We start from the raw sequence: 21065 nt of genomic DNA, 5'->3' as shown, positions 1-21065 counted from the left end.
CCACTTCCGGCACACATCCCATAGGTTTGCCATGATGGGTATAGGGTTTCTTGCCTGAGCAGGGGGCTGGACTAGAAGACCTCCAAAGTCTCTTCCATGCAGGCCAGCTGATTTTTGGCCTTCCGGAGGGCCGGCGGAGGCTATTTTCGTCCTCCCCAGGCTTGAGGAAAGCCTCTCGCTCTTGCATGCGCAGTGGAGGGGGTGGGTTGCTTGTCCATACCCAGGTTGGTGGGCACATTTTTGGTTTTCATCTATAGACTCGCTTTATCTTACTAATACCATTTTTTAAGTGAGGTCTCCAAAACCGGACGCAGTACAGGTAATCCTCAATTTACCACCACAATTCAGCCCAAGTTTTATGTTGCTAAGTGATACATTTGTTAAGCGCCCTATTTGATGACTTTTCTTGCCACATTTGTAAAGTGAATCACTGCAACTGTTAAATTAGTAACCCAGTTGTTAAGTGAATCTGGTTTCCCTATTGAGCATGCTTGCCAGAAGGCGTTGCGGCCTGCCAGCAGAGCTGTCAGGAGATTCGGACAGTGAGGAGGTTGGGGAGGAACCTGGGCCAGTCCTGGAGTCTGGGGAAGGCTCTGATGAGGGCTCTGTGTTGGAGGCAGAGAGGGGGCCAGGGCCATCCGACAGTTATCAGCTGCCTTCAGAATCAGAGGTCAATGAGGCAGAAGAACAGCTGGAGCCTATCCTCAAAGTGCGCATGCGCAGTGTTGCCAGATGAAGGGAAAAACTAAAGGGTAGGGGTCGACTTGGGAGCAGTGGTGGGATTCAGCCAGTTCGCACCACTTCGGTAGAACCGGTTGTTAACTTTCTGAGCAGTTTGGGAAACTGGTTGTTGGAAGAAATCCTTAGGGCAGAGAACCGGTTGTTAAATTATTTGAACCCCACCACTGCTTGGAAGTAAGGCCAGACGATGAATGGCCCCTCCCAGAGGAAATAAAAGAGGAGCGAAAGGGGAGTGGAGTTTGCAGGAGACAATTCATTCCCAAATTGGTTAGTGACTCTCCAAGGCTCCTTGCCAAGTTCTGCAACCTGGCAGCTCTCCAAGCCAGATAAGGTCTGTGACCATAAATCCTCCTTTGAAAGACTTTGCCAGCTGTGAATGAGCAGAATTCACAGTCAATGAATAAAAGGATATTTTTTGCCAGGACAATGAGTTTGTTTCATGCTCTTGGGAAGCTTCGGTCAAAACAGAAGGTCACAAAAAGGGGATCATATGTCCCCCTGGGATACTGCCATAAATGTCATAAATGTGAGTCAGTTGTCAAGCATCCGAATGTAAATCATGTGACCATGGGGATACTGCAAAGATCATGTGTGAAAATGATCATGTCACATTTTTAGTGCTGTTATAACTTCAAACGGTCACTAAGCGAATTGTTGAGGATGTCCGGTATTCCAAATGGAGTCTGATTAAAGCATTGGGGCGCATGCTTAAGTGATCTGAACCAAAGGTGAAATGCTCTGAAGTCTGCTACCCGTTCCGTTGGCGCGCGCAGGTGCACTGCAGGCACTACTGCGCAGCACTGGAAAAAAAATAAGAAGCCTTTTCTGAGTCTGAAAAGATAAGTAGAACAGCGGGAGGGGGTGAAACAGCTGTTTTCCCACATGATTTAGATTCGCTAGGAAGCAGGATTTCCTGCTTTCTAGCGAATATAAATCGCGTGGCACAGTTGATTGACGCACAGCTGATTGTCAGACTTAGCGGTTCAGGTGAACCGGTAACATTTTTTTTTACTACCAGTTTGGGTGAACCAGTAGCATTTTTTTTACTACCGGTTTGGGTGAACTGGTCCAAACCGGTAGCATTTCACCCCTGATCTGAACCCTGTCTTGTTCATGTGTCATCAAAAAAAGAAGGAATCGAACTGCAAAATCTTGGATAACGGCTTAGCTTTTTTGCCTTTTGTTGGGTTATTCTTGTGCTCCGCCGCCCCCCCTCCCCATCCCACCAATGGCCACTAATAAAACCTGGACCCATTTGGGTTTTCTGTTTTACCAAAATACCTCAGGCAGTAAAGAGATGGACTCTTTGATTGTTGGTGATGTTGGCGATGTTGGCTGCATGTTGGGCAAACCCTGGGATGTACTCCATTGAGTCCACCAATTAGCCAAATGCTGCGGGACGTTGGACAAAGTGGCGCTCCCTGTGGTTTGAGCGTATTCCACCTACAAAGAGAGAAAGAAGCATTAGTACAGCTAGTCCTCGATTTAAAGGTAAAGGTTCCCCTCGCACATATGTGCTAGTTGTTCCTGACTCTAGGGGGCGGTGCTCATCTCTGTTTCAAAGCCGAAGAGCCAGCACTGTCCGAAGATGTCTCCGTGGTCATGTGGCCGGCATGACTAAACACCGAAGGTGCAAGGAACACTGTTCCCTTCCCACCAAAGGGGGTCCCTGTTTTTCTACTTGCATTTTTACATGCTTTCGAACTGCTAGGATGGCAGAAGTTGGGACTAGTAACGGGAGCTCACTCCGTTACATGGCGCTCGGGTTTCGAACTGCTGAACTGCCGACCTTTCTGATCGACAAGCTCTACAAGAAATTGTACCACATGTTAATAATGAAAATTCTTAGCCACTGAGCCACCATATCCCTCAGTTGTATGTCCTCGACTTACAACTATCCAAAGAGTGAAAGGAAGATTACAGATAATCCTCAATTTACAACAGTTAATTTAAGCGACTGTTCAAAGTTACATCAGCGCTGAACAATGTGTCTTAGGACCATTTTTCACAATTATGAACTTTGTAGCATCCCCTGATTACCTGATTAAAATTCAGACGCTTGGCAACTGGCTCATCTCGATGACGGTTACAGTGTCCCAGGGTCATGCGATCCCACCTGTTACAACCTTCTGACAAGCAAAGTCAACTGGGAAGCCGGATTCACTTAACAACCGTGTTACCAACTTAACTGAGATTCACTCAATAAATGTGACCAGAAAATTCACAAAATGGGGCAAAGTTCATTTAACAAATGTCTCATTTACCAACAGAAATTCTGGGCTCAGTTGTGGTTGTAAGTCGAAGATGATAATATAGGTGTTCCTTGACCTACAATCACAACTGAGCCCAAAATTTCTGTTGCTAAGTGAGACCGTTTTTAAGTGGGTGACGCCCCTTTTCATGACTTTTCTTGTTACAGTTGTTAAGTGAATCACTGCAGTTGTTAAATTAGTAACGTGCCCCTGGCTTCCCCTTTGACATTGCTTGCCAGAAGGTCGCCAAAGGTGATGACATGACACCGGGACACTGCAACCGTCATAAATGTGAATCAGTAGCCAAGTGTCGGAATTTTGATCACGTGATCACGGTGATGGACTGTTGTAAGTTGAGGACATCTGTAGGTTGGTGATGAACTTTGAAACAAGGATGGAGGACATACGATAGCAGAAAAATTTGGAATAAGGATGGAGAACATATGAGGGTTGAGACCTTTGAAACAAGGATGGAGGTCATAGGGTAGTGGAGAATTTTGAAAAACATACAGAGAACTTTGGAATAAGGATGGAGGACATATGATGGTAGAGAACTTTGAAGCAGGGATGGTGTCCTGACCTAGGCTTCCTTAAAAAGCATGAAGCAGAGTCTTGGTCCCGGCAAAACCCCTTTTATTTACACGACTGTGAATTCCTTTCATTCACAGTCTGCAAGGATTGACAAACAGTCTTTCTGAGGAATATTTATCAACACGAACCTTATCTCGTTTGGCGAGCTGCCAAACAACTAATTTCCAAACGCAGAGCAAGGCAAAACTTGGCACAGAGTCTCTTATAGTCACAAACAGAACTTTCCACTCTTGAAAGGACTGAAGGAACAAATTGTTTCCTGCAAAAGCCCCCTCCCCATTCGCTCCTCTTTTGTTTCCTATAGGAGAGGCAATCACTCCAAGGTGTGGCTTTATTCCTAAGTCAACCCTGCTTTCTGAGTTGTTCTTGTCTCTTGGCAGCTCTGCACATGTGCACACTGGGAACAGGCTCCAGCTGTTCCTCTGCCTCACTGCTGTCTAGCTCCCTCTCTGCCTCCGATGCAGAGCCCTCGTCTGAACTTTCCTCAGCCCCCAGGACTGGCCCATGTTCCTCCCCAACCTCCTCACTGCCCGCCAGCGGGCCACAACAGATGGAGGACATACGATATCAGAGAACTTTGGAATGAGGATGGAGGACATACGATATCAGAGAACTTTGGAATAAGGATGGAGGATATACGATATCAGAGAACTTTGGAATAAGGATGGAGGACATATGATATTCGAGAACTTTGGAATAAGGATGGAAGACATATGATGGCAGAGAATAAGGGTGGAGGACATACGATATCAGAGAACTTTGGAATAAGGATGGAGGACATATGATATTCGAGAACTTTGGAATAAGGATGGAAGACATATGATGGCAGAGAATAAGGGTGGAGGACATACGATATCAGAGAACTTTGGAATAAGGATGGAGGACATATGATATTAGAGAACTTTGGAATAAAGATGGAGGATATATGATATCAGAGAACTTTGGAATAAGGATGGAGGACATACGATACCAGAGAACGTTGGAATAAGGATGGAGGACATACGATATCAGAGAACTTTGGAATAAAGATGGAGGATATACGATATCAGAGAACTTTGGAATAAAGATGGAGGATATACGATATTAGAGAACTTTGGAATAAGGATGGAGGACATACGATACCAGAGAACTTTGGAATAAGGATGGAGGACATACGATACCAGAGAACTTTGGAATAAGGATGGAGGACATACGATACCAGAGAACTTTGGAATAAGGATGGAGGACATACGATACCAGAGAATTTTGGAATAAGGATGGGGGACATATGTTGGCAGAGAACTTTGAAACAGGGATGTGATGTTGGTGGCACTAGCATCTTCTAGCTCCTCAGACCTACCATGTCCAAGATCTGATCAAGCAGTGAGAGATTCTCGTGTGTGTTCTGACGCGCGGCCTTGATTTGGTGCAACACAATTTTGAAGGCCCGATTCCTCAGCTGGGTCGAAAGCGAGTTGATCCTCATGAAACAACCTTCTTTGCACAGATCCTGCATCGACGTGTCCACTTGCCCTGGGGTGGAGTTTGAAAGAGCTGAGAAACACAATCACAATTCTCCTCGATATGGAAGCATCAATGTCAATTTTGCCAACAGTTGAGGCCTTCGGTGTTTAAAAAGGATTTAGGCTGAACATCACCTGATGTTCAGTCACCTGATGTAATGCTGTAGTAGAGGTAGCCCCTCAGATACGACCGTAATGGGAGCCTGCCCATTACGATCGTTTGTTCTATTGGTCATAAAAACAGGTTGGTTATGTGACTGATCCGATTTTAGGACCTTTTTTGGCAATGATCATTAATTGAATGCAGTGGATGTTAAGCAGCCGCAGCAGTTAGTAAGCAAGTGCCACGGTCATTAAGTGTACCAATGATTCACTATGGGTGTAAGGTAAAGGTAAAGGTTCCCCTCGCACATATGTGCTAGTCGTTCCCGACTCTAGGGGGCGGTGCTCATCTCCGTTTCAAAGCAGAAGAGCCAGCGCTGTCCGAAGACGTCTCCGTGGTCAAGTAGCCAGCATGAGTCTCAACGCCGAAGGCGCACGGAACACTGTTACCTTCCCACCAAAGGTGATCCCTATTTTTCTACTTGCATTTTTTATGTGCTTTTAAACTGCTAGGTTGGCAGAAGCTGGGACAAGTAACGGGAACTCACTCCATTACTAGAGATTCGAAGTGCTGAACTGCCGGCCTTTCTGATTGACAAATTCAGCGTGTTAGCCACTGAGCCACCACGTCCCCACTATGGGTTAGGCTTTGCCAAAAAACTGAAAATGTTGGTTTTCAGCAAAACTGTCATAAAATACAGTCACATGACCATGGGAGGTTGCAAATGGCCATCAATGCAACCATATTGCTGAGTACCTAAAGTTAGGTCATGTGACCATAGAGGGGACTTGACCATTGGAACTTCGAATCCTGGTTGTAGGTCCCCTTGTCAGCTACTATACTACCTTACGCTTGCTTGTGCTTCGCTACCATGTGGTGACAATCCAGAAAGGGAGGAGTTCACAGCAGGGGAAAGGTATTCACAGTAGGGGAAAGCGAAAGTAACGGCATTCCCGAGATGCTGCTTCAAGGTCACCTGGCTGCGAGTATGCAGGCAGCTGCTTACCAACCTACCCTTGAACTGACCGTTCTGAAAACATCTTGCTTGAACCTGATTTTGGGAGGGGGATTGTCAGCAATGAGAGGCAGTTAAGGGAGAGAAAGGTTGAAGTTAGGGGCTTGGGCGTGTGATTCTCAGTTCTGGCTTTGCATTATTGCAACAAACATGACTTCTAATAAAAATACACCTTTCCTAATACATGGAGCCAAGGATCATTTCTATTTAGAGGTTTAAGTGCTGGCAGGTCTGACATTTCGTTGTTGTTGTTTTTTTGGTCAGTTGTAACTTTGACTGCTAAGTGACTGGTCATAAAGTGAGGATTACCTATAGGTGGGAATGACCTTGGAAGACTTGAAGAGCTCCTTAAAAACATGCTCTTTTTATTTTGTATCTGGAAAATCATTCAATTTGTTTGGCATTTTTTTACTAATAAATTGAGCAATAATTGTGGAACTTCAGTAATTCTCTATCCATTTATAATGGCTATTGCCTTTGCTGGAAATACAGCTTTGTTTTTTTTTTTAAATTAAATTAAATCTAGGAATAACCTTGAATCCCCTTAAGGAAAGGACAGAAACTTTTAAAAATATTTAAAATAAACTTAACTGTATGCATATATGTAAGTAGTTATGTGTAGATATATAGATGATAGATGACAGACTGACAGACAGACAGACAGACAGACATAGATGGATGCATGGATGGATGCATGGCTAGATATCAGAAACTGTTAAAATATTTTATGGTAAGTATGTGTAAAGATGGATGATAGACATACCGATATACAGACAAACAGATAGATGGATGATAGATGATGGATAGATGGTAAATGGATGATAGATGATAAAAGATAGATCACAAACTCTTAAAATATTTAAAATGAGCAATATGTGCATATGTAGATAGATGTGTAAACAGATGTAGAGACTGAGATGTTTTTGTTCCCAAGAGAGCTTTTTGTGGAAAATTGTGACTAGATTTGACTAGATTTGTGGGTTGCTCCCGGTTCGGCCCGGTTCGGCTGAACTGGTAGTGGAATTCAGGCCTGGGTCGCAGAACCGGTAGCGACCCAGGCCTGCCACGCCCCCAAAACTGGTTCCTTCACTGCCGCTAGGCCAACCGCCATTTTGGTTTTTAGTGACTGCGTGTGCGCAGTTCACTGTAAATTTTTCTGCACATGCACGAAGAACAATTTACATTGAATGGCACAGGCACAGGTTGCAAACTGGTAGTAAAACCAGCAGCAACCCACCCCTGGATTTGACCAATTCTCAAACGGTTGCCAGCTCTTTCCTTACCTCTCTAACAAATTGGAAATATTTGGAAATGTATCTCCTGCCCAGAACATGGCGAACCTTTGAAGGAAACATCTCAGAGACTTCGAGAGATGGCAAGGAGAATCTTCTGAACCTAAGTAGAATACCCACAAATTGTCCTCCACCATGACCTGTGTCCATCGGCTCTCACCCTGATGAGGTTCTTCACTAATGACTTATCTAGGAGAGCTTCAGTTGGCCCAAAGAATTGGCCGAAACCTACTCCTGAAGCTCCAAAACAACTGGAAACGTATGTCAAGGAGCTAAACTACCCCCTCTAGGAAGCCCTCTAAGAAAAGGTTTTGAAAAGCGATGAACGTTGGAGGAGAAACAAGAATTAGGTGATGCACCACGAGAGGAGTCTTTAGCTTCAACTAGCACGCGGATCGGCAACCTTAAACACTCAAAGAGCGACAAAAGTCCTAACCAGAAGCCTCCCGTTCAATTCTAGAGCCGACCAGAAGTCCGGTTCCCCCACCATAGAGTCTCCTCCTACTGCGGCGTCCTTTTTCCTCTACCTGCCTAGCCAAAAGCTCTATCAATTATGGAGCCGACCAGCAAAAGGGAGCCGCAGCAGAGGGATGAATGAGCCACATGCGGCTCCAGAGCCACATGCGGCTCCAGAGCCACATGCGGCTCCAGAGCCACAGGTTTCTGACCCCTGAACTAGCTTGAGCCATTTCTCACCCTTATTAGACTCTGGTACTGGAAGGTAATAATTCATCCATTCCTCGGATTTACTTAGCGCCCGCTCGATGGTGTCCGCAAAGACCTGTCCGACTGGCGATACCACGAATGAGCTGAGGCTGGTGGCCATAGCTGAAGCAGATTCGTTCCCACCTGGCATGAAGAAAGAAGACGTGTCTTCGCTGCTAGCTTTGTCCTTTCCTCGTTGGGATAAAAGTCTCCCCTTGTGGGTCACCAAAATGCTCTCTGGTTCTTCCTTTTTGGGCCAGTAAGATAGATAGCAGGAACAGGGAAAAGAGACATAAAAAAAAGGGTTCAGTAGGTTGACCAGATGTGGTTGCCCTTTTTTTGGCCACGGTCCTTAAGTGAATCCATCTTGAGGAGTGGTATGGTGGCCTAGAGTTGGAGCTCTCGCCTCACAATCAGGAGGCTGTGAGTTCAATCCCAGATAGAGCTATTCGGCAGATATTTTTCCTCTCTGGGCATAATGGGAATATATCTGCCGAACAAAACTCCGCATTGGCGACAGGAAGGCATCTGGCCAGTAAACACTCTGCTAGCTCCAGTCAGTTTACCAGACTCCACCCCGCAATGGATTATGGGGTCGTTAAAAAATGATGGTGAAGATGATGATGATGATGATAAGCGAATCCATCTTCCCCCCCTGACTTTGCTTTTCACAAGTATCAGACCACAAGTATTCAGAAGTCCTTGATTTACAACTGTTCGCTTATAGTGACCGTTCAAAGTTACCACGGCACTGAAAAAGGTGACTTGTGACCGTTTTTCACTGTTACGACCTTTGCAGCTTCCCCGTGGTCACGTGATCAAAATTCAGATACTTGGCAACTGACCCATATATATGACGATTGCAATGTCCCAGGGTCACATCCTTGATCCCCTTTTGTGACGCTCTGATAAACAGAGTCAATGGGGAACCCAAACTGCACTGATTCATTTAATAATTAAGGCAAGAAAGATCGAAAAATGGGGCAAAACTCACTTAACAAATGTCTCACTTAACAACAGAAATTTCAGGCTCAGTGTTGGTCTTAAGTTGAGGACTACCTGTATTCAGGTCACAAATGGCGATCCTGCCAGGAGGTTGCAGCCATCCTAAATACACACCAGTTGCCAAGCATCCAAATTTGGGAAGGATCTTGCAAGGATTGTAAATATGAAGACTGGTTGTAAGTCACTTTTTTCAGAGCTGTTATAACTTCAAACAATTGCTAAATACCGTATTTTTCGGAGTATAGGACGCACCGTTCCCTCCCTAAAAGAGCGTGGAAATGTTGGTGCATCTTATACACCGAATATAGCCATTTTTGGGTTCCAGAAGCCCCATCCCCGTATTCAATTTTTGCAAAATATGGATGAAAAACGGGCCACTTTTCGCAAAAATGGAGGTGTTTTTCCCTTCCTCCAGCCCCCCACGAGCACTCTGCAGGCTTCAGCAGGGCTGGGGGAAGGCAAAAATGCCTAATTTTTGTGGAAAACGGCCCATTTTCCACCTGTTTTTTATTAAAACGGGGGCATTTTTGCCTTCCTCCAGCCCCACTGAAGCCTGCAGAGTGCTCCTGGGGGTCGGGGAGGACAAAAACTTTTTTTTTTCTTACTTACCTCTTCAAAATCTTGGTGCGTCTTATACACCGGTGCATCTTATACTCCGAAAAATACGATAGCCATAAGTTGAGGACTAACTGTATACCTTGGTTATTCCAGATTACAGTTCTGTAGCTGATATTAAACACAGTATCGGACATCTAGTAGAATCAGAAAGATAACAGTGCTGAAGAAAATGCAGTTTGTCCTCGACTTACGACCACAAGTGAGCCCAACATTTCTGTTGCTAAGTGAGACAGTGCCCCATTTTACAAGCTTTCTTGCCACTGTTGTTAAGTGAATCACTGCAGTTGTTAAGTTAATAACATGGTTGTTAAGCGAATCTGGCTTCCCCCATTGACTTTGCTTGTCAGAAGGTTACAAAAGTGGATCGCATGACTCCGGGACACTGCAACCATTATAAATATGAGTCCGTTGCCCAGTGTACAAATTTTAATCGCGCGACCATGGGGATGCTGTAATGGTCGTAGGTATGAAAAACAGTTGTAGCTCAATTTTTTCAGCGCCGCCGTAACTTCGAACCATCACTAAATGAATGGTCGTAAGTCGAGGACTACCTGTATGTTGTCAGGATGGGAACATAGGGTATTCCAGCATAAGGACTTTACTCGGGTGCAGTTGTGGGAAATGAGCCTGAAATGCGAATAAACGGGCTCTACCTTCCTTTCGGTTTGAGTTGGGACCGTCTGTGGGTGATGCATCGCCGCAATTTCTTGTACGATCGTATGAAGACCCTTTGGGACCATCTCAAGGACGGGTTTGGTCTGATGATGGAGAAGACAAAGAGGTCTGACAATGCTCCTAATAAATGACTAATTTTCCTTAGAAGTTTGGTCCGAGGCTCATGAATCAATTAGGGCATTTTTTGGAAACCTGACAAAGTCACTGTCTTAAAAAACCAGATTGTTGCCGAGTGTGAATCAGTGGTGAGTTCCTACTGGTTCGGCCCGGTTCAGCCAAACCAGTAGTAGTTTGGCGGCTGGAGCCAGCAGCGACCCAGGCCTGACACATCCCTGAACTGGTTCTGCAGGTGGTGCCATAGGCACTGCCATCTTGCTTTTTGCTTCTGCACATGCGCAGAGCAATTTTGTATTGCCCTGCGTAGGCGCAGTGACGTGCGGTCAGGGGAGGCAAGCGAAGCACAGCCTCACCTCTCTTCATGAAATAATAGTATATAATATTATATACTATATATATATATATAAAATATTATACATCCGTCCGGCTGAGCCCGGGAGCTGCGGAGGGCGGAGGCAGAAATGTTGTCGGCGCTCCCAGATGACGAAGGCACAAAAGCGACTGTCGACTGTCGCTTTTGTGCCTTTGTCATCCGGAAACGCCGACATTCTGCTGGGCGCGCATGGACGGAGGTAGGCAGAATGGCGCCGATCCGATCCGGCGGGCGAGCAACCGAGGATCGGGCTGCCTCGCTCGCTCTTTCGTCCGCCCGGATCGCGGAGCCGGGCGCGCATGGACTGAGGTAGGCAGAATGGCGCCGATCCGGCGGGCGAGCGACTGAGGATCGGGCTGCCTCGCTCGCTCTTTCGTCCGCCCGGATCGCGGAGCCGGGCGCGCACAGACGGAGGTAGCCACAGTGACACCGAGGAGATCCGGGCGGACGAAAGAGCGAGCAAGGCAGCCAGATCCTCGGTCGCTCGCCCGCCGGATCGGATCGGCGCCATTTTGCCTACCTCCATCCATGCACGCCCGGCAGAATGTTGGCGTTTCCGGATGACGAAGGCACAAAAGCGACAGTCGACAGTCGCTTTTGTGCCTTCGTCATCCGGAAACGCCGACATTCTGCCGGGCGCGCACGGACGAAGGTAGCCACAGCGACACCGAGGCGATCCGGGCGGACGAAAGAGCGAGCGAGGCAGCCCAATCCTCGGTCGCTCGCCCGCCGGATCGCCTCGGCTCCATTCTGCCTATCTCCGTCCGTGCACGCCCAGGAGCTGCGGAGGTAGAAATGTGTGCCTCCAGCACACGTGGTCCCATTCCCCACCTTCGTGATGACGTCACCAGCCTCACCAGCCATTAACCTCACAGCACGTCACTGCGTAGGCATGCACGAGTGACTGCCGGAACCCACCCTTGGTGTGAATGTTGCTTTTCAAGAAAATTTTCATTTCTTTCACCTGCTATTTACTTTTTTAAGATGTGGGTGGTCCAATCCAGAACTTTCTACGTTTGACCCTGTTGAAGTAGAACCCCATGGCTTCTATCCAGTCATGTAGAACAGAGTTCCCCAACCTTTTTGGGTTGGTGGCCCGGAGCAGGGGGAGGGGGAAAGGGGATGATTTTGTAGGCGGGGCAAATGTTTGTGGCGACGCAAGCGTTGAGTGGGGCTGCAAGCAACCGTATCGAGGCTCTTGCGAGTGCGACCATGGGCACCCATGACAAAGCTCACATGAGTGGGGTCACGGGACCCATGATGAGGCTCACACAAGTGGGGCCACAGGTACCCACGATGAGGCTCGCACACGTGGGGCCATGGGCACCTGTCACGAGGCTCGCACAAGTGCAGCTGTGTGCCTATGTGGAAGCACGCATTGGCCGGCCACTCACTTGGCTTGGTGGCAACTAGCCAGGTTGGGGACCCTCTGATGTAGAAGACTGGATAGTGGAGTTCAGAAGATGAGACGAGAAAAATGGACGGAAATGACCAGATTTTAGAGGGCTGTGAAGACGATATCCACAACGAGATTCACCAGTGGACTAGGTTGCCTTCAAAGAGGGTAGGCGCTACTTCTCTGGAGGTGTTTCAACCGAATCTGGAGGCCATCTGCTTGGGATTGTGGAGTCATGGATTCCTGGGATCCGAACTGGATGAGTTCAGAGATCCCAAATCCCCAACCCTTCCTTCCGATGACTGTGTGAGAACATAATCCAATAATAAAGGGCTACCAGATGATCTCCAAGCCCAACCCCAGCTCATGAGCCTGAATTCTCGAAGGGAAGGAACACCATACCCTCTCGAACAGTATATGAAGGACCGAGCCTTCCTCGAAACATGGCAATTTTGGTTTCTTTGACTCCTGCGGAGGAGGAGATGACAAGACAGGTAGAATCTTCTCTGGAAGGAGAACAGATCCTGAAAAAAAGAGAGAAAAGAATCCATCTCAACTAGCTGGTCCTCCTCATGATAGGAACTCATCAAGGAGAGAAGAAATCTAGAAATATCCTGGTGGTGACAACAATTAATCAGTGGAATGACTTTCCTTACAGAGGTTGTGAGGGCTGCAATACTGAAGGTTTTTAATAAGAGATTGGCCAAGGATTTGCCTAAATAGTATAGGGCAGGGGTGTCAAACTCAAGGCCTGCGGGCTGGATCCAGACCACTGGGCTGCTCTGGAAACATCCAAGGACCGGCCTGTGGTGCCTCTGCCAGCAAAAATGGAGCTTGGGAGGACCATGCCTAGCCCACCTGCGGTCTGTTTTAGGCTGCGATGGCGCCCTGCAGCCCTCAGCCAGTGAAAGTGGAGCTTGGAGGGCTGCATGCGGCCCTCCAGGGCTCCATTTTCACTGGCAGAGGGCTCAAAGAGGCCATCACGTTTGAAAATGGAACTTTGCTGAGTGACATTGAGCTGGCCACGCCCTCTGTCCGTGGCGCTCGCCCCTGAGGTCAAACTCAGCCTGACATGGCCCTCAATTAAATCGAGTTTGACACCCTTGGTATAGGGTTTTCTGTTGTGGCCCGCCAGCCGCCAGCGGAGCTGGCAACAGATTCAGACAGTGAGGAGGTTGGGGAGGAACATGGGCCAGTCCTGAAGTCTGGGGAAGGCTCTGAGGAGGGCTCTGTGTCGGAGGCAGAGAGGGGACCAGGGCCCTTTGCCAGTTATCAGCTGCCTTCATAGTCAGATATCAGTGAGGCAGAACAACAGCTGGAGCCTGTTCCCAGTGGGCACATGCACAGTTGCCAGACCAAGGGAGCAGCTAAAGAACAGGGGTCGACTTGGGAGGAAGGCCACAGATGGATGATGAATGGCCACTCCCAGAGGGAATTAAAGAGGAGCGAAAGGGGAGTGGTGCTTGCAGGAGACAATTAGTTTGCTTAATTGGTTTGTGACTCTGGGAGACTCCTTGCCAGGTTCTGCAGATCTCGGCCTGGCAGCTCTCCAAGCCAGATAAGGTCTGTGACTGTAAATCCTCCTTTGAAAGACTTTGCTGGATGTGAAGGAGCAGAATTCACAGGAAATGAATAAAAGGGTTTTTTCGTCGGGACCAGGAGTTTGCTCGGGAAGCCCGGGTCAGAACATTTCCTGCCTGAGCAAGGGGTAGGACTAGAAGAGCTCCAAGCCCCCTTCCAACTCTGCGATTCAATGACAGTCAACACTTACGTGAAGCTTCGGAAGGTGGTGGCAAGATGGCTAAAGCTTGACACTTTGGCGGAGGTTGGGGCGGTGAGAGTTCCCTCTCCACAGCTTTGGGTTCCTGAAGAGCTTTCCGCTCTTCCTTAAGTTGTTCGGTGGAGCCCGATTCAAGCAAGATAATTATGGGTCCAGTCGGTGTGCATACGGTGTCCAACATCCTCTTAGATGACATCTCACTTGTCTTCTCTTCATGTTGAACCGCCGGGATTACTTTTTCTTCCTACAGTGGTGGAAGCAAAAAAGTGAGAACAGTTGCAAGGAACACCATCAGTGGTGGGATTCAAAAAACTTTGCTACCGGTTCTGTGGGCGTGGCTTGGTGGGTGTGGCTGGAGAACAATGCTACAAAATCCCCTTTATCTCCCCACTCCTGGGGGAAGGATACTGCAAAATCTCCATTTCCATCCTATTCCAGGGGAAGGATACTATAAAATCCCTATTCCCTCCCACTCCTGGGGGAAGGATACTGCAAAATTCCCATTCTCTCCCCACTCCAGGGGAAGGATACTGCAAAATCTCCATTTCCATCCTATTCCAGGGGAAGGATACTGTAAAATCCCCATTCCCTCCCTACTCCTGGGGGAAGGATACTGCAAAATTACCATTCCCTCACCACTCCAGGGGGAAGGAAATTGCAAAATCTCAATTTCCACCCTATTCCAGGGGAAGGATACTGCAAAATCTGTATTCCCTCCTCACTCCTGGGGGAAGGATACTGCAAAATTCCCATTTTCTCCCCACTCCAGGGGGAAGGATACTGGAAAATCCCCTTTCTCTCCCCACTCCTGGGGGAAGGATACTGCAAAATTCCCATTCCCTCACCACTCCTGGGGGACGGATACTGCAAAATCCCCATTCCCTCCCCACTCCTGGGGGAAGGATACTGCAAAATCCCCATTCCCTCCCCACTCCTGGGGGACAGATACTGCAAAATCACCATTCCCTCCCCACTCCTGGGGGAAGGATTCTGCAAAATTCCCATTCCCTCACCACTCCTGGGGGAAGGATAGTGCAAAATCTCTATTCCCTCCTCACTCCTGGGGGAAGGATACTGCAAAATCCCCATTCCCTCCCCACTCAAGGGGGAAGGATGCTGTAAAATCCCCATTACCTCCTCACTCCTGGGGGAAGGATTCTGCAAAATTCCCATTCCCTCACCACTCCTGGGGGAAGGATAGTGCAAAATCTCTATTCCCACCCCACCCCACTAACCTGCTTGCTATCTCCGTTCTGTGCAGGGCAACAAAAGAAGACTCAGCTGATCAGCTGGGACTTGATCAGCTGGGACTTGATCAGCTGGGACTCGATCAGCTGGGACTCGATCAGCTGGGACTCGAGAGGCAGTGAAAAATGGGGGCAGAGCCAACCAGAAGTGGCCGGTTTCCCCAACTACTCAAAATATCTGTCAGAATTGGCTGAATACTACCTCTGGATGCCATCCCTTTTGCGCTAGCTGGAATGTCAGATTAAATAAACATAAATAAAAAATGTGCCGCCATATTTTATGAGGGATAAACGTTGTACGGGAAATCTCTTATCTTTCTTCATAACATATGAAGAACAGCTGCAAAAACTGGGCATGTCTAGTTTAATGAAAAGAAGGACTAGGGGGGACATGATGGCTGTCTTCCAGTGAGGGGTTGCCCCAAAGAAGAGGGAGTCAAGCTATTCTCCAAAGCACCAGAAGGCAGGACAAGAAGCAATGGATGGAAACTAATCAAGAAGAGAAGCAACCTGGACTTCCGGTTCCGGCGGCTGACGGCGACGGGCAAGCTTTGCTCGCCCCGCGCTTTTCCGGTGGGCTCCCCACTCCTTGGGGGGCACAGGACCCCCCCTAGAGGCTCCTGCCGGAGGGGCGGCACCGTGGGGTATCCCCTGGATCGGCGGCGTCCGGGGGGGCCCCGCCTCGCTCCAGGCACTGGGGAGCATGATGGGGAGACGCTCCGGCGTCTTCGCTGCAAGGCTGTCGGAAGAATAAACGAGCAGAAGGACGCGGCTGCAGTGCGGTGAGGCGAAAACTCCCTTCCATTCCCGTTACTTATTTGGAGAAATTGCCAGCAGTTTAAATCTTTCTTTCGGCTTGGCTTGGAGAAGCGCGGCTGGAGGGAGGGGGATTTCCCCCCCCCCTCGGGCAGGCGGCTGGAAACAATTTTGCTCTCAGCCCTAGGGGAAGGAGGAGGGAGAGAGCCAACTAATGAGGTCACGCTCCTACTAAAAGCGAATTTTGGATTTATTCCTACAATGCAATGATGATCTGGAAACTTTGGAAACTTTGAAAACTTTGTTATGCCTCTAAACCTGAAGCTGGCAGGGCAAGATGGCACACTTCCGTTGTCTTTATGAACTGTGAAAATTGACTCCACCTTTAAAACTTCAGGCTTCCGGTCTTTGTCTCCGTGCTACTCAGATAAATCTCTTGTTGATTGCTACTTTTTGGACTCCCTGATGTGAAAAACCTTACCCTATTGCCAGTGCAACCAGAAAAATCACCCTCTGCTTGGACCTTTAATCTCCTGGACTCTCCTGGCTGTTTTACCTCTCTGACTGATCATTCTCTGCATAGACTGAACTCTTTATCCCACAAACAATGTCACGTAAAAAACCACCACCTGGGAAGCCTGGCTTCGCTGCCTCTGCCCCGACATCTACAACATCCAGTCCCAGTACACAATCAACGATAACAGCTTTGATGCAACCTAGAACCACAGAGACTGAATTCCAACAAATGTTTCAACAACTTCTACAGGGACAAGAGGAAATAAAAAGACAATTAAAAGAGATGAAAGAAGAAATTAAAGAGAACCAGGTCCAAATTAACAAAAATTCACAGAGACTGGATCTTTTGGAGGGGGGAACGGCTGAGATGAGGGAGGGGATGGAAGGGTTGCAGAAGGGGAACAAAGAACTTGACACCCAACAGATGAAAATAGAATTTGAGAGAATGTCCTTTTACCTTAGATTTCAAAATGTGGTAGAGACAGATGATGAAGACATAAGGGACATCATGACAAACATTTTGGCCGAATACATTCAGAAAGACAAACAACAGATAGGATGGGAACTAGACCTGGTCTACAGGGTGAACTCAGCATATGCTAAAACACACAATGTACCCAGGGAGGTTCACATTAAATTTCTTAGAAAAACTACAAGAGATGAAATTCTGAGTGCACAAAGGGGGCAAGCTTTGAAATATCAAGATAGGGAAATAACCATCCTGAAACAGATCCCCAAGAAAGTGAGGGAGAAAAGAAAAAGCTATTCGCAATTAGCGAAGAAACTATACCAGAAGGGGGTGTGGTTCAGATGGTTGATGCCTGAAGGTATGCTAATATTCTGGGAGGACACAAGAGTTAGAATCAATACACCCATAGAGGCGCAGGCCTTTATGGAAAAAAATAAAGCACTCCTAGATAAACCAAATGATCCTGCAACAGACATACAGGACACGGGAGGGGACGGAGCTCTGCCGGCGGGGGGAGATGGGGCAATACCGAGAAAACTCAGATCACAAAAATGAATAAGAAAACCTGCTTGACATAAATTGATCGAAATTATTAATTGAACTTATATGCTGACTATATATTACTATTTAGTAATGAATTTTGTGTAAATGTATATTATGAGTATGGAGGGAGGGGGCACCTACCGCACATTGCAACTGCCAAAATTTGTAACCTTTCCACTACCTTTTTCCTTGTTATTTTTAAAAAAACCAATAAAACTTTGTTCAAAAAAAAAAAAAATAGAAGAGAGGCAACCTGGAATTAAGGAGAAACTTCCCAACAGGGAGGACAGTTAACCAGTGGAACAGCCTGCCACCAGAAGTTGTGAATTCTCCATCACTGGAGGTTTTTAAGAAGAGATTGGATGGCCATTTGCACAATTAAATAAACAGGCTCCTTTAATGGCCATGGCAAAACAAGGTCACAAAATTCAGCACAGCTCACTTAATGCCCACCGGAAGTGTCAGTCCCATCTGTGGTCATAACTTGAGGTCTACATGTATTAGAGCCATGGTGGCACAGTGGTTAGAATGCAGTACTGCAGGCTACTTCTGCTAACTGCCAGCTGCCTGCAATTTGGCAGTTCAAATCTCACCAGGCTCAAGGTTGACTCAGCCTCCCATCCTCCTGAGGTGGGTAAAATGAGGACCCAGATTGTTGGGGGACTCTGTAAACCGCTTAGAGAGGGCTGTAAAGCACTGAGAAGCAGTATATAAGTCTAAGTGCTATTGCTAACAGTATTGCTATCATCTCACTCTCTATCTATCATCTATCTATCATCTATCTATCTATCTATCTATCTATCTATCTATCTATCATCTATCTATCTATCTATCTATCTATCTATCTATCTATCTATCTATCTATCTATCTATCACCTCTTCGTCTCTCTCTGTCTCTAACTCTGTTGGCGCAGTGGTTAGAATGCAGTATTGCAGGCTGACTCTACCCACTGCCAGCAGCTCGATCCTGACCGGCTCAAGGATGACTCAGCCTTCTAACCTTCGAAGGTGGGTAAAATGGGACCCAGGTTGTTGTAAACTGCTTAGAGAGGGCTGTAAAAGCACTGAGAAGCGGTATATAAGTTTACATGCTATTGCTAACAATATTGCTATCATCTCTCTCTCTCTCTCTCTCTCTCTCTCTCTCCTCTCTCTTTCCTCTCTCCTCTCTCTCTCTCCTCTCTCTCTCTCTCCTCTCTCTCTCTCCTCTCTCTCTCTCCTCTCTCTCTCCTCTCTCTCTCCTCTCTCTCTCTCTCTCTCTCTCTCCAGTATCTGTCTGTCTGTCTGTCTGTCTCTCTCTCTCTCTCTCTCTCTCCAGTATCTATCTGTCTGTCTGTCTGTCTATCTATCACCTCTTTGTCACTCTCTGTCTCTAACTCTGTTGGCGCAGTGGTTAGAATGCAGTATTGCAGGCTGACTCTACCCACTGCCAGCAGTTCGATTCTGACCGGCTCAAGGATGACTCAACCTTCCATCCTTCCGAGGTGGGTAAAATGAGGACCCAGATTGTTGTAAACCGCTTAGAGAGGGCTGTAAAGCACTGAGAAGCAGTATATAAGTTTACATGCTATTGCTAACAGTATTGCTATCATCTCTCTCTCTCTCTCTCTCTCTCTCTCATCTATCTATCTATCTATCTATCTATCTATCTATCTATCTATCTATCTATCATCTATCACCTCTTTGTCTTTCTCTGTCTCTAACTCTGGTGGCGCAGTGGTTAGAATGCAGTATTGAGTCACTACCCACTGCCAGCAGTTCGATCCTGACCGGCTCAAGGATGACTCAGCCTTCCATCCTTCCGAGGTGGGTAAAATGAGGACCCAGATTGTTGTAAACCGCTTAGAGGGGGCTGTAAAAGCACAGTGAAGCGGTGTATAAGTGCTATTGCTATTGCTTATCAGTCCAAGTAGCCTGAGTGCCAAAATGATATGTAAAAGTAAATTGGAAGTATATTATCGAATGGACTAGAGCAAGAAAACAGTGGTGCTTGTAGAAAATAAATAAAATACACAAAACTGGAGACCTTGTAAGGAGCAATAACCTCTTCCACGACTGATTGAGGTGTTGGTGATGAGTCTTCTTCCTCCAATTCTTTCTCTTCCTCCAGAGCTCTGAAGTTCAGATGATTGTTCAGGTGATCATCCCAGCACAGGTCCTTACGTTTTCGGGCTGCGAAGGTGAAGCTCAAATGAACCTTCCAGGGGTGGTATTCACTTACCTTCCCTACCGGTTTGTAAATGTGCTTTGGCTAAAAAAAGGAGGCCCCCTAAATGGGATGCCATAGAGTCGGGGCGGGTGGGCAAGGCCACCCACGATTTCTGCAACCAGTTCAATCAAACCATCCCGAACCGGCTGAATACCAGTTACTCTGGAACCTTCCCAACCAAGAGAGAAATCCAGTTCTGAAATCCACCCCAACTTCCCAGCGGCTAAGAACTGCTCATTCCCCACCTTTGCCATCACCCCCCACCCCCACCCCAGACCTCATATCACCCCTCCTCAACTCGGCCGATACTCACAGGGACTCTTGGAACGAGACTGAGAATCTGAAATCGTCGAGACGGTCTCCATCTTGAGATCCACGTCGTACTTTCGGTCATCCAAGACGTCAAAGTCGGCGTTGAGAATCTTGCCCCGGCTTGGGACTCTATTTATGGTGAGCTGAACGGTGGTGACAATTCGACAACTTTAATTATTTAAAGTAATGAAAAAGGTGTTTTGATATTTTGTCGCTCGCCTTTCGTTTTTAACCCTCCCTTGGCATCCTTTCTTTCATGATTCTATTCCAACCGCTGGTAGCAAGGCCCCACCCTTGCTCTGGGGATAAAAAGCAGGGGGCGGAGATGAGTAGGTGTGGCAGATAACTATTCATCTCCCTGCTGGGCAGACTTGTTAACCTGTGGTGAGAGAGAAACACTTTGGCGTAGCTGCCGGCACTCTTAATAATGGAATCATTGATTGAAATACAGAGGGTTTGTTGTGTTTGGGGAGCTGGGTCAGAACAAGAAGGCTGAGTTAACTGAGCCAGTCAGGATCGAACTCCTGGCAGAGGGCAGAGTTAGTCTGCAAAATTGCATTCCAACCACTGCACCCCCATGTCCTTCCTTCCTTCCTTCCTTCCTTCCTTCCTTCCTTCCTTCCCTCCCTCCCTCCCTCCCTCCCTCCACACTTAGCAATAGCATTTAGACTTTTATACCACTTCATAGTGCTTTACAGCCCTCTCTAAGTGGTTTATAGAGTCAGCCTGTTGCCCCCAACAATCTGGGTCCTCATTTTACCAAGGATGGAAGGCTGAGTGAAGCAGGAGCTGGTCAGGATCGAACTCCTGGCACGGTTTGCCTGCAATACTGCATTCTAACCAGTGCG

The sequence above is a fragment of the Natrix helvetica genome, assembly GCF_964273705.1.
Source record: "Natrix helvetica genome assembly, chromosome: 1".
Classification (NCBI taxonomy): Eukaryota; Metazoa; Chordata; class Lepidosauria; order Squamata; family Natricidae; genus Natrix; species Natrix helvetica.
The sequence above is the reverse complement of the archived record's forward strand: the minus strand, read 5'-3'. Positions refer to the sequence as shown.